Raw genomic sequence first — 14,795 nt, 5'->3', positions numbered from 1 at the left:
GTCTAGTAATTTGAAGAGAGGGTTTTTCTAAAGGTTAAAAGGGGATTTTCCTGTTTTAAAAAGATTATTTCTGCATATACTCAGAACCAGGACGAGCACGTACTAAATGCCATTTTTAAAAAGCAATGAGAAGAGATTTTTTTAACATTCAGAAGGATAATTTCCTTCCTGTGATGTCCATTAAGCCATTACTACATGAATGTAATGCGCCTGAAAGTATAAGCAATACTTGAAAGTAAAATTAGCGCCGCGCTACTTCGGCGTTTTCCCATTAGCAATGGTAATTTTTTTACGATTAGCGGAAAGAAAATGCATTTGGTGAAGGTATTTCTTTTTAATTTTATCTGTTTCTGAAAATTTTTTGTGATGGAGTACTTTTAATTTGCAAAATTGGGCAAAAAAGTTCTTTATAATTGTTCGCAGTTTGTGATAAAAGCATTTCAATAGCTTGGCTTCCTGTTTAATTTGCGTCTATTCATTCGGCTGACGCGCAATATGTCAAATTAATTAGTAAAAGTGAAGACGCAAGACCAAATAAAATATGATTCCAGGAAAACAGTTGACATTTCGAGGAAAATAAGTTGAACAAAAAACGCAATCAACCATCGGACTAAAAAATAAAAGCTCGTAAATTCTATCAGAAAATGTAAGCTGGAATGAGAAAAAATTCTGAAAAGACTTTGAATTTATGAGTATAACCAGTAGCAGATTTACGGGGGGGGGACGCCCCCTCTCCCCTCAGGGATTCGACCCCCTGCCGACCCAAAGGGTCCCCCTTTGTACTATTTCGAGATATCCATTTTTGGCTGACTGACCTTAAAATTTTAGGCGCCTTGGGCGCCAATCTTTACTAATTTTGAGGGGGCAGCGCGCGCCGAAAACACGCGATTTATTGGTAAAAATCAAAAAAGTGCCTAAAAACGCCTTTTCAAACTTTTTTCAAAAATTTTCCTGCGGCGCATAAAATTTGATCAAATTAGGGTCTTTATAGTGGTTGGCGAGAGCTCAGAAAATCAATTTGGTCGACCTAAAAAAAGACAAAATTTTCAATTTTTCTTGAAAATTCGACCCCCCCCCTCGAGAAATTCCTTGATCCGCGCCTGAGTATAACAAAGGTACAAGATATAGTATAGTAAATTCAATAAATGAAAGCTTTTCAAACCAATAAAGAAGAAAGATCAATCAGCAGTTAAAACAGGAATCAGCTGTTTTTTAAGCTTTTTAAAGCAGTCATAAACGAGCTAGGTATAACAGCTAGAAAAGACTTGGGTATTGTAGTTCAAAATGTTTAATTGATTAAAAAACAATTGAATCGCACGCACAAAATTCGGTTTGAAAAACTACAATATGAGCAACGACAGAAACGCATTGCATCTATAAAATAGAAGCATGAGCATTAAAACGCAATTTCTACACAGAGGCGAAGCTGAGCTTCGCGTCAGTTGCAATACAAAAAAAGCCGAAAATCGAAGAAAAAATGTGTCAAAAACGAAAAGTGAAAAACTGAAAAGAATTCTGTTGAAAAAATCGTTAGCGAAAAAAACTAGGAAAACAATTTATTTCAGTTGTTACAAAAATTTATTTCCTAAATTTAGAAATTTATGAATATTTCTTCGAAAAACCTCGACATATGAAAACAATACGCTATGGCATCAGCTTGAATCAATTTTAAATAAAATTACTCAATCTTAAAACAAACCAAGCCAATTACAACTATAACTAATTCCACGCAATTTTAGATTAAAATAAAAATCAGAAACCTTGCATACGAAAAAAAAACTGAACATTTAATGCAATTTTTTTTCTTTCAAAAATTTTTTGTTTCAACAGAAAGTTTTGGCGTATTTAAAAACCAGGAAACCATAAACTATATATACCCTCTTGAAAATTAGGAAAAAATTGAATTAAAAAAATCTTCAAAAAAGGTTAAAGAAATCAAACACCCGGCGAGTAAGCTGACAAAAACTAGGGCAAAACCAGAATATAAAAAACATAGGAAGTCAAAGGCTAGTAGCATTGAAGCGGCAGAAAATCTTAAAACCTTAAAAGCAACTTTAAAGTGAACTGCGCAGAACAAAAAAATAATATGATTTGGCGTCTAGGCCGACATAACAAGCAAATAAACAATAAGACGACAATCGTTTTAGAAAACAGGTCCCGTCAGATTCGACCCCAGGACCTTTGCCATCCCAGGCGTCTTCCAGACCAAGTCTGCCGGAGACGCAAAAAATCTGAATTGATTATGATCTTTGCCATTTCTAATTGACCATTCTGTGAACAACCTTATTTACGGGAAAAAAAGTTAGTAGCCGATTGCAATACCTTTGCTGATCGCAAGGGTAATTACAGAGGCGACCCGGAGCTTTGCAACACTTGCAAAATCACCCAAACTTATCATTGCAAGCTAGCAGAAAAAAATGAATGAAAAACACTGTCTACAAAAAAATGAGAAAAAAAACTACAAAACAAAAAAACATAAGTACAAAAACTTTGTCTGGACTGATGTTCAATTTGTGTACAAAAAGAGTCCAAACACAATCGGCAACTAAACCGACAAGAATTGGTCAAACTCCCCGAAAAAATCATAAAAAACGCTATATCGAGATAATCAAAAGTATTTGAGCAGTCATACTTGGACGCCAGATGTGCAATACCTGAATGTACCCTGAGAGCAACCCACTATAGGGTTGAGAAATATAAGTTCTGTTCGTTTTTTTGTATCTAAATATTTTTTTGAACAAAACCATAAAAAACGCCATATCTCGAAAACCAAAAAGATTTGAGAAGTCATACTTGGCCGCCAGATTTGAACTCCCTGAATGTACCCTGACAGTACCTCACTATATGGTTGAGAAATTCAAATTCGGTTAGTTTTTTTTCTAATTAAGTTTTTTTGAAAAAAAAAATGAAAGAATCATAAAAAACGCCATATCTCGAAAACCAAAAGGACTTGAGCAGTCCTACTTGGACACCAGATTTGCAACTCCTGAAAGTACCCTGAGAGCAACCCACTATAGGGTTGAGAAATTCAAGTTCTGTTAGTTTTTTTTGCATCTAAATTTTTTTTTGAACAAAATCATAAAAAACGCCATATCTCGAAAACCAAAAAGTTTTGAGAAGTCATACTTGGCCGCCAGATTTGAAATCCCTGAATGTACCCTGACAGTACCTCACTATATGGTTGAGAAATTCAAATCTCGAAAACCAAAAGGACTTGAGCAGTCCTACTTGGACGCCAGATTTGCAACTCCTGAAAGTACCCTGACATCAACCCATTATAGGGTTGAGAAATTGAAGTTAGGTTAGTTTGCTTTTATATCTTAGTTTTTTTGAAAAAAAAAATGAAAAAAAAAAAAACAAAAATGCCATACCTCGAAAACCAAAAGGTTTTGAACAGTCATACTTGAACCCCAGATTTGCAACACTTATAAGTACCCTGACGGCACCCCACTATATAGGAATGTTTAGAATGTATGTATAAACTTTCAAACCTTGCAATGTTTTGGCCTTTTAACAGACCAACAGACTCAAACATGTGCCAAAAGAAATTTCTTAAGCATTTTCACATACGGTATAGCTTAAACGTCCAAAAAATATTACGCTGAAAAAGCTTAAACATGCAAACATAAGGACTTCTTACACATGTCCACATAGGGACTTCTTAAGTTGTCAGGAACGAAAACGTGAACAAGATTTAGAATGAATTAATTGCCTCCAAAACAAATGTTAAGTGACAAATTAGTCGGAAAAACTGACCACAAGAAGCTTATCAATAACCGCAAGCTTACGCTTTTTGCTTTTGATAAAAAAATATACAATTTTTCAAGTTAAAATGTCAATCAATATTTGAATTAACAACTTGACTAATTTTCTCACATTGTTCACAAAAAAGTTGTTCTTGATTTTTTAAATGCAACTGTTGCATGAAACATGGGAAACTTTCCATTTTTATGCCGTTTGAGAATTATGCGCCAAAACTTCCATATTTCGCCCAGATAATTTGAATCAAAACTACCGTACCAAATTAAAACTAATATCTTACTAGGAATTGTCCCGTTGTTTGAACAATAGTCTCAGTGCCACAAAAATTGCATGCAGGTCTGCCCTAAACAAATTCGCACTGTGTTGTGAAATTTAAAAGACTGTTTTCGTAACTTACTCACGTCTGGCTTCAAAAAAGGATTTGGGAGAGAATATGACGAAATAAGGCAATCTTTTCAATGCAGAAACAAAAATCAGAAAAAAAGGATTGATTTAAAATATGCTATGATCGGAGAAAATAGATATATAATCTTATTTGATGCACGATATTCGATCATGCATTTTTCTAACTTATGCCTCAGCCAGTTTGCTATTTCAGTGAACGTAACCTTAAGAACTTGAGTAAATTCAATAAATGAAAGCTTTTCAAACCAATAAAGAAGAAAGATCAATCAGCAGTTAAAACAGGAATCAGCTGTTTTTTAAGCTTTTTAAAGCAGTCATAAACGAGCTAGGTATAGCAGCTAGAAAAGACTCGGGTATTTTAGTACAAAATGTTTAATTGATTAAAAAACAATTGAATCGCACACAAAATTAGGTTTGAAAAACTACAATATGAGCAACGACAGAAACGCATTGCATCTATAAAAATAGAAGCATGAGCATTAAAACGCAATTTCTAAACAGAGGCGAAGCTGAGCTTCGTGTCAGTTGCAATACAAAAAAAAGCCGAAAATCGGAGAAAAAAATGTGTCAAAAACGAAAAGTGAAAAACTGAAAAGAATTCTGTTGAAAAAATCGTTAGCGAAAAAAACTAGGAAAACAATTTATTTCAGTTGTTACAAAAATTTATTTCCTAAAACATGAGAAGGATTCGGGCTACAAAAACTCCTTTGATTTCTCTTTCATAACTAATAGATGGAAACGCTCTGAAAAAAACTTTTGGTCAAAAAAGTGAGATCCGAAATTTCCTAAAAGGACTCAAAAATTTTGCATGAAATTTTGCTACCAAACAACCAGCATATCCTAAATTGCAAAAAAAAAGGAGACTGTTGGAAATTTATGAATGTTTCTTCGAAAAACTTCGGCATATGAAAACAATACGCTATGGCATCAGCTTGAATCAATTTTAAATAAAATTACTCAATCTTAAAACAAACCAAGCCAATTACAACTATAACTTATTCCACGCAATTTTAGATTAAAATATTAATCAGAAACCTTGCATACGAAAAAAACTGAACATTTAATGAAATTTTTTTCTTTCAAAATTTTTTCGTTTCAACAGAAAGTTTTGGCGTATTTAAAAACCAGGAAACCATAAACTATATATACCCTCTTGAAAATTAGGAAAAAATGAATTAGAAAAAATCTTCAAAAAAAGTTAAAGAAATCAAACACCCGGCGAGTAAGCTGACAAAAACTAGGGCGAAACCAGAATATAAAAAAACATAGGAAGTCAAAGGCTAGTAGCATTGAAGCGGCAGAAAATCTTAAAACCTTAAAAGCAACTTTAGAGTGAACTGCGCAGAACAAAAAAAAACAATTTGATTTGGCGTCTAGGCCGACATAACAAGCAAATAAACAATAAGACGACAATCTTTTTAGAAAACAGGTCCCGTCCGATTCGACCCCAGGACCTTTGCCATCCCAGGCGTATTCATTATCTTCCAGACCAAGTCTGCCGGAGACGCAAAAAATCTGAATTGATTATGATCTTTGCCATTTCTAATTGACCATTCTGTGAACAACCTTATTTACGGGAAAAAAAGTTAGTAGCCGATTGCAATACCCTTGCTGATCGCAAGGGTAATAACAGAGGCGACCCGGAGCTTTGCAACACTTGTAAAATCACCCAAACATATCATTGCAAGCTAGCAGAAAAAAATGAATGAAAAACACTGTCTACAAAAAATTGAGAAAAAAAACTACAAAATAAAAACATAAATACAAAAACTTTGTCTGGACTGATGTTCAATTTGTGTACAGAAAGCGTCCAAACACAATAGGCAGTGTTGCATAGGTATTCAGATATAATTATCGAGCGGCAACTAAGCCGACAAGAATTGGTCAAACTCCCCAAGAGCCGAAAACAAAAATATTCTGAAAGCATTAATTCATTAAAAAGTCATGAAACGATCTAGACGACATAAAGCATTTAGGCCAAAAAAGGTAGGCAAAAACAGTATTGCAACCTTTGCCCTCTCAAGTGTAGTTCTTCTAGACCAATCGTTCTAGAAAAGCTAAGAAAAATTGAAACTATTATAAAATACTAGCGCGTCAATCGCACCTCCGGTGCTTCAAAACCAATTCTTCAGAAAACAGACAACGAAATTTCTCGAAAAATGAAAAGATTTGAGCGGTCATACTTGGAAGCCAGATTTGCAACCCCTGAATGTATCCTGACAGCACCTCACTATAGTGTTGAGGAATTCAAGTTCGGTTAGTTTATTTTATATCAAAATTTTGTTGATAAAAATTATGAAAAAAATCAAAAAAAAAACGTTATATCGAGATAATCAAAAGTATTTGAGCAGTCATACTTGGACGCCAGATGTGCAATACCTGAATGTACCCTGAGAGCAACCCACTATAGGGTTGAGAAATATAAGTTCTGTTCGTTTTTTTGTATCTAAATATTTTTTTGAACAAAATCATAAAAAACGCCATATCTCGAAAACCAAAAAGATTTGAGAAGTCATACTTGGCCGCCAGATTTGAAATCCCTGAATGTACCCTGACAGTACCTCACTATATGGTTGAGAAATTCAAATTCGGTTAGTTTTTTTTCTAATTAAGTTTTTTTGAAAAAAAAAAATGAAAGAATCATAAAAAACGCCATATCTCGAAAACCAAAAGGACTTGAGCAGTCCTACTTGGACACCAGATTTGCAACTCCTGAAAGTACCATGAGAGCAACCCACTATAGGGTTGAGAAATTCAAGTTCTGTTAGTTTTTTTGTATCTAAATTTTTTTTTGAACAAAATCATAAAAAACGCCATATCTCGAAAACCAAAAAGATTTGAGAAGTCATACTTGGCCGCCAGATTTGAAACCCCTGAAACCCCTTAGTTTTTTATCTAAGTTTTTTGAAAAAAAATCACAAAAACGCCATATCTTGAAAAATAAAAAGTTTTGAGCAGTCATACTTGGACGCCAGATTTACAACCCCCAAATGTACTCTGACAGCAACCCATTATAGGGTTGAGAAATTCAAGTTCGGTTAGTTTGCTTTAATATCTTACTTTTTTTGGAAAAAAAAATGAAAAAAAAAACAAAAATGCCATACCTCGGAAACCAAAAGGTTTTGAACAGTCATACTTGAACCCCAGATTTGCAACACTTATAAGTACCCTGACAGCACCCCACTATATAGGAATGTTTAGAATGTATGTATATAGAAAACTTTCGAACCTTCCAATGTTTTGGCCCTTTAACAGACCAACAGACTCAAACATGTGCCAAAAGAAATTTCTTAAGCATTTTCACATACGGTATAGCTTAAACGTCCAAAAAATATTACGCTGAAAAAGCTTAAACATGCAAACATAAGGACTTCTTCCACATGTCCACATAGGGAATTCTTAAGTATGTGTCACGTGAAACGCCAATTCAATAATAGACAGATAGATGCTATCAAATGGTAACTTCCCAAATGGCATACATTTCAAGTTATCATTGTAATTCAAACATTTTATATCAACTTCTACTTCTAACATTTTGTCAGGAACGAAAACGTGAACAAGATTTAGAATGAATTAATTGCCTACAAACAAATGTTAAGTGACAAATTAGTCGGAAAAACTGACCACAAGAAGCTTATCAATAACCGCAAGCTTACGCTTTTCGCTTTTGATAAAAAATATACAATTTTTTCAAGGTAAAATGTCAATCAATATTTGAATTGACAACTTGACTAATTTTCTCACATTGTTCACAAAAAAGTTGTTCTCGATTTTTTTAATGCAACTGTTGCATGAAACTTGGGAAACTTTTCGTTTTTATGCCATTTGAGAATTATGCCATTTGAGACGCAATTAAATGATGAAACTGCTTTATTGGAACAACTTTTAAATCCGAAAAAATTTACATTTCGGTTTGATAACTCTTGCTAATCGCAATGTAAAAACGAGCAAAAACGACCCGTTTTATATGCTGAGAAATTTGCGCCAAAACTTCCATATTTCGCCCAGATAATTTGAATCAAAACTACCGTACCAAATTAAATCTAATATCTTACTGGGAATTGTCCCGTTGTTTAAACAATAGTCTCATTGCCACAAAAATTGCATGCAGGTCTGCCTTAAACAAATTCGCACTGTGTTGTGAAATTTAAAAGACTGCTTTCGTAACTTACTCGTCTGGCTTCAAAATAAGGATTTGGGAGAGAATATGACGAAATAAGGCAATCTTTTCAATGCAGAAACAAAAATCAGAAAAAAAAGGATTGATTTAAAATATGCTATGATGGGAGAAAATAGATATATAATCTTATTTGCATGCACGATATTCGATCATGCAATTTTCTAACAGCCATGTGTAACTGTGAAAGCTTACCTGTTTTTATTTCCTTTTTAGATCAAAATTCACCCACCCTTTTTAATATTATACTAAGAAGCTACAAGTCAATGATTCATAACTTCACCTGAATAGAAAGTTAAGGAAAAAATGAAATCACTCTCTTCTAAGAAAGCTTTTTACTGAAATGAGTCAGTAATTTCAAAGAAAGCAGTTATAACGATTACAACACCTACTCAAAAAATAAACACCTACTCGAAAAAACATCTACTCAAATGATAAAAATAGTGAATAGAATATTGCATCGATGATTGCGAATTAGTATGAGCTGCTCATGAGAAGAAAGAAATTACTTTTTACTGAAATGAGTTAGTAATTTCAAGTAAAGAAAGTAGTTATGACTATACAAAACACCTACTCAAAAAATAAACACCTACACGAAAAAACACCTAGTCAAATGATAAAAAGTGAAGAGAATATTGCATCGATGATTGCGAATTAGTATGAGCTGCTCATGAGAAGAGAGCTATTATAAATATTTATTCTATCAATGAAAATTTTGTTCTTCTCAATTAATCTAGTAATTGTCAATTCAATGTAAGCTAAACATGGCGTGAACATGTAATTGATCGCACTACTATTGACATGCTTCAACTAACCTTCATTTTTCAACGAGTACTGTCAAATTAAGAAATCCGTATCAATCAATGGCTTAAAATTTACTAACAATCCACTAGCGTCCAAAATTCTATTTAGAAAACAATTTTTTAGAAGTTCTTTGAGCAACTCCCATTTTCTTTAAAATTTGCCTTAAATGACTAATTTCACTTCTGATGTGAAAATATGTGATGTGATTGAGGAACAAAACATGCAATATTTCTATAACTTTCAATTAAAATGCTTCGCTAAAAAAACCAACACCCTTGCATATAATAGACCGTCGCAAAAAACCTTTACTTCGTATAAAATAATGAAATAGTTTTCATATTTTTCTTCGACTTTAAAAAAATCCCAATCGGTGGCTTTCACAGCAATTTCTGCCAAATAATGAACTTTAATTAAAATGCATTAGAGGTCGTTTTTCTTTGTACTCCCATCAAATTGAGAAAAGTATTCACGATTATTTACGTCACTAAGATGCTTAGTTATTTAGTCCAAAAATGTCATGTACTTGCTGCATGAACAAAAAGCAAATCAAAGCAATTTGTCATCATTTAAAAACACTCGCCAACGGATTTTTCTAATTAAACAGATTGCATAATTATTCTGGGATTGCGTCATTGGTTTAGGAAGTGACGTAATTGTTTTGATGTTTTTATATACGATGAGATAACATGCCTAGAACCCGGTGATATAAGCTCATCAGAGTCCATTCCACATGAGCTTATTACTACTACACTGTAGTTTGAGCGAGCTTAAGACCACGTGAGTGACATGTCTCGTGGTATGATAGTCGTGATTTAGTTACGCTGTTGATAGAGCGACGGTACTTGGATTGATGTTCTGATCTCAGTTGATTATCAATTCACAAATGGTACAAATAATGACTTCACAGTCAATGAGTAAGTTGTCAATTACTTAATATATCTATAATTGACATCTGGTACGAATGGTGTTAGAATTAGTCAGAGTCCACTTGAAACTTCTAAATTTACATGAATCACATTTCAGATAATACGAAAACAAACACTGACCAAGATTAACATGATCATTTATACCTCACAGAATGCTCGAACACAGTTCATGAAAATAGCTTCAAGCACTAGCGGCTACAATATACCTCAACATCCTACATTCCTTCCTTTGAAATACCTGAAAAAAAAACAAGAACAAACGCTCCTTCAAGCAGTAGTCTGATTAAAAATCTACACAAAACTCAGGTGAAATATGATAACAATAGCACGGCAGCTAGCCAAAAAAAAACAGGAAAAAAAGTTTAAAAAAAACCATTCAACATTTTGTCTCGAATGCAGTTTAACTCAATGAAAGTTGCGGAGGAACACAATTCACAGTGTTGAATAAGTATTAGAAAAAAAAATCCAGCGGTAACTAAGCAAAAAATTGAACGAGAATTTCTATTAAGTTTTTAGCAATTTGTGCAATCCAGTGAGCATAAAATTTAAAAACGACTCAAGATTCGGCCACTAAGCCAATAAAGTATGAGCCGAAATCATTTGAGCAGAATAAAATTTTTTAGCGAAACAAAACAAAAAAAATACACGAAATTACGAAACTACAAACAGCAAAAGTATATCAAAATTCTTCAAGCAACTACATTGTAAATTGCGTTCAAAAAATACCATGTGGCAATTAAGCCGATAAAACAAAAGCAGAAAAAAATAGCCGACAATTTTTTTTAAACGGAAAAATTTAGTTTAAAAAACAGGTCCTGTCAGATTCGAACCTAGGACCTTTGCCGCCCCAGGCGTATTCGTTACCTCCAGATCAAGTAAGACAGAGAGGCAAATTCATTATGAACTGATTTTGAACTTACCATTTCTAACTTTGGCTATTCTGTGAACAAAGTTTTTTACTGAAAAATCGTCTAGTACCGGATTGCAAAACCGTTGCTTATCGCAAGGGTAATTATTTTCAAGAAAAAAAGCCTATTGCACAAAAAAGGGGTATACAGGTGTGGTGTGGTGCTGTCTAACTGTATCGTTATGACGTCATTATAGTATTACTCTCAATGCTAGTTATTAATCGTGCTAATCTTGCCTATTGGCTATCAAGGTCGCTACCGACCTGTCAATCCATACTCTATTCATAATCAAGTTCGCTCATTCACTCTGTCTCAATTTATGAAAGATTTAAGTTGAACTCTAGAATTTTGTCATGACATTATTTACAAACTTATCTATTATATAACAAGATGAATTGAGTCTTGTATTAATCTTCTATTCCTCAAGAAACCACATGGCGCAGCCAGCAGTTTCGATCTCCGAGGATCGGACTGACCAATTAGGTGTTCCCGTATTCTGGCACAAACCAACAGCGGATCCACCCAGCAGCTGGGATTCTTCGATAGGCCAATTCAACTTAGCAATCACCTTGAGAGAAAGGTGTGATCCACGTGAGTTATTGAAACCACAAGGTGTGGTACACGATGATCCTGTTCCAAAACCAGAAGCTGTGATCCTGTTCCAAAACCAGAATCGTATTGCACGAAACGATGCAACCGTGCGAAGAGTGGCAGAAATGAATGAAGAACGCCGGGCGAAGGGTCCCAGAGTAGCACCAGGTGTGTTCTACTATGAAGTTGAGCAACGAATTAAATCTCGTTTATTCTTTTCGCTTGGCTCAGAATGGAGGAAAAGGTTTCTCCAAAGTTACCCACATGCGGATCTTAGTGCAATATCATTTCAAGAATTTCACGAATTCTGTGTACTCCTTTTCAGAAAGGAGAAAAATTACATTATCGAACGATTGCAAATGTATAACGCCGTACATTCAGATCGAGAAGGTTTGGAAGCTTTTTATTTGCGACTGACGGGACAAGCCGCCCTGTGTGGGTGGTCGATTGATCAGGAAAAAGAAGTTGTAAGAGATATCTTCATTGCCAGGATGAGATATAAGGACATTCAGAGAGAATTGTGTATTCGCCCAGGAACCACTCCAGAAGAGACGCTGAAATCAGCGTTGCTGCAGGAAAAAGGGGCACAAACCGCCACTGATCTGCAAAAGCAACTTGGGAGTTCGGCTTCGATGGGCAGTTTTTCCCAGTCAGGATCCAATTCGGGTCAGAACACTCGCATAAAACAGGAACCTACATTTTCTGTCCAAGGGAAGAAATTGTCAGATAGAATCAATCGGGCTCAGAATAATAAGTCGAAGGGGGCCAACGAGAAAGCGAAACTATGTTATTTTTGTGGTAACAGTTTTTCAGCCAATCATAAGCAAAGTTGTCCAGCTAGAAATGTGACTTGTTAATTACTGGGGTTTAAACACAGGCATGATAAAAACCGTACATGGCCTTAAACATTGACTCCAAAGATTCAGAGGCATACTCGACGGCTTAACCGCCTTTTTGATGTTCTCTCGATTTATTTATAACAGTTAATGTTTGCTACTGATTATAAATACATGAAAACGAATTTATTCAAATTTTCCATAAGATACTTGGGCTATTTCTTCTTCCCCCACCTCACATAAGCATCGATTTCATGTGTAACGAGTGGTTTTACAAGGTTGAGTATGAAGACCACTATGTTTGTCATGGCCTAATTAGTCCGTATGCCAACTTTTATTACAATCTGACAATGTGAACAGAAAAATTAATACTTGCTTACCCGAGCCGATACTAGTATTGCTGAGCCGATACTTGCTTACTTGAACATTCCACAACGTTGACTCAAGTAATCACGTATTCAACTATTCGGAACTACTTAACAATGTCCTCCCCTATGATATCTACTAATAAATCTCCACCCCACGTAAACAAAAACCGTAAATTATCTCTAACGCCTTCTATTGAGACTTCTTATTTTGCTGCAGTCGTAAATTCGAATAAACGAATCTGCTAAAAACCCCCCCTTACTTGAAAAAGCGGGAAATTGCTAATGAGATCCAACAATTCGACAGATACTTCTTAAACTCGTGTCATGCGAAACGCCCATGAAATAATATTTGGATTGGATAGAACCCCCCACACATACGCCAAGCAGAGCTCTGCGCCACTTGCATTAGAAAAAAAAACCTAGCATGGCAGTTAGTTGAATGAAATAGACGAAAACAGCACTGGGAGTAAAAGAAAAATAGAAAAACGCTGAAAAAATTCACCCATTTTTTCACATGTTTGCCTCGAATGAAAATATGAATCCAGACACAATTGCCAGCGAGAAGTTTCCATTAGCACAAAATTTATCGATCGGTAACTAAGCAGACAAAACATGGGTAGATGTCCGGTATTATACCCAAAATAGGAATCTGGATTTATGAGTCATTTTTCATTGCGCTGGGTAATCGGCTTTTGAAACTTAAATCATTCACAATTTCTTGAATATTTGTGCACTTTACATTGGGAGGGGGGGGGGGGGTTAATTTGCTTTCGTTTTTGCAACTGAATTTAAAGCGAGCTTTTGAAAGATTTGAAGCAAAATAAAATAAAGATAAAAAATAAAGAACCAAAAAGAACGCACGACTTAAGTAACTATGTTCATTTCGATCAAAGATGCACTGTCTTTAACGAAATTTTAAAAAATGCTTACAGAGACTCGATCTTGCGCAGAGATGTCACTATAAAAACTATCCTCAATTAATTTCTTAGAGTGCGGTAGCGTGAGTTGGCAGTCAATTGAAACGAAGAGTTCGTATTTCACATGAAAATCAAAACAGAACGAGCTCCATAAGATCACTAAGATCCAGCGAGATCAACTCTCAGCGAAAACAGACAAAGATAGCCAGTTGCTGTGCAAGTTGCCTAGAATGTTCCGACCACGATCTCAGATTTTTTCTTCGAGTTAGTGTCGTTTCTTGTACGTCGTGTGTTAAAATTATACAAACGCGAAGAAATTGAGCGAATTAGGCAAAAAAGACTACAATTGTAAACCAAAAAAAAAAAATTGTTCAAAAATTTTTTGAACAAAATTTTATTTTTTCAATAAGTTCTTGTTGCCAGAGAAGCGCTAAATAATGCTTCCAAAACTTAATTTCCTTTTAGTGAAATCAAGTAATTTTCATATATAACGAACGTTACTCGATCGCTTTACTCGCTCGAAAAAACTGGCGAAAGAAAAACAAAAACTTCAAACCATTTTTTCTCGACACTGGGAGAATTTTTTGGAAATTTCGAAATACGACTTAAAACAAAAAATATATCTCAACCAAGTCCGATGCTTATTTGTGGTACCTGATTTTTCGTGGAAAACAAAAAAAATTAAAAGATACCCAACTTTAAAATTCCTGCTTATTTACAATGGTCGGAAGAATAAAACAGTTGTATGACGCAAATCCCAGATCAAAAAGAATATCCCGTTGCTGAGCAGGTAGCAACAAAAATTCGGACTACATTTAAAAAAAACTATGAAACATTTTCTATTGAAAATTTGTGCGTAGCATGATGAGAAGAACGAAACAGAAGACTATTACACAATTAAGAAATAATCGATTATAGTTATCGTTGAAAAATGAACAGACCGAACAGAAATCTCAAAAAACTGGAAAAAGAAGATAATTTTTGAAGATAAGTTTCTGAAATTTTATTGCGAAGGAAGCGCTATAGGAAGCTTTTAAAACTAGTTTTCTTGGAGTAAATAAAGCATCCTTAATAAATCATCGTTGAAATAAAAGGTTTTTC

Source organism: Symsagittifera roscoffensis, chromosome 10 (genome assembly GCF_963678635.1).
Source record: "Symsagittifera roscoffensis chromosome 10, txSymRosc1.1, whole genome shotgun sequence".
In the NCBI taxonomy this organism is placed as follows: domain Eukaryota; kingdom Metazoa; phylum Xenacoelomorpha; order Acoela; family Convolutidae; genus Symsagittifera; species Symsagittifera roscoffensis.
This window is presented reverse-complemented; position numbering follows the sequence as displayed.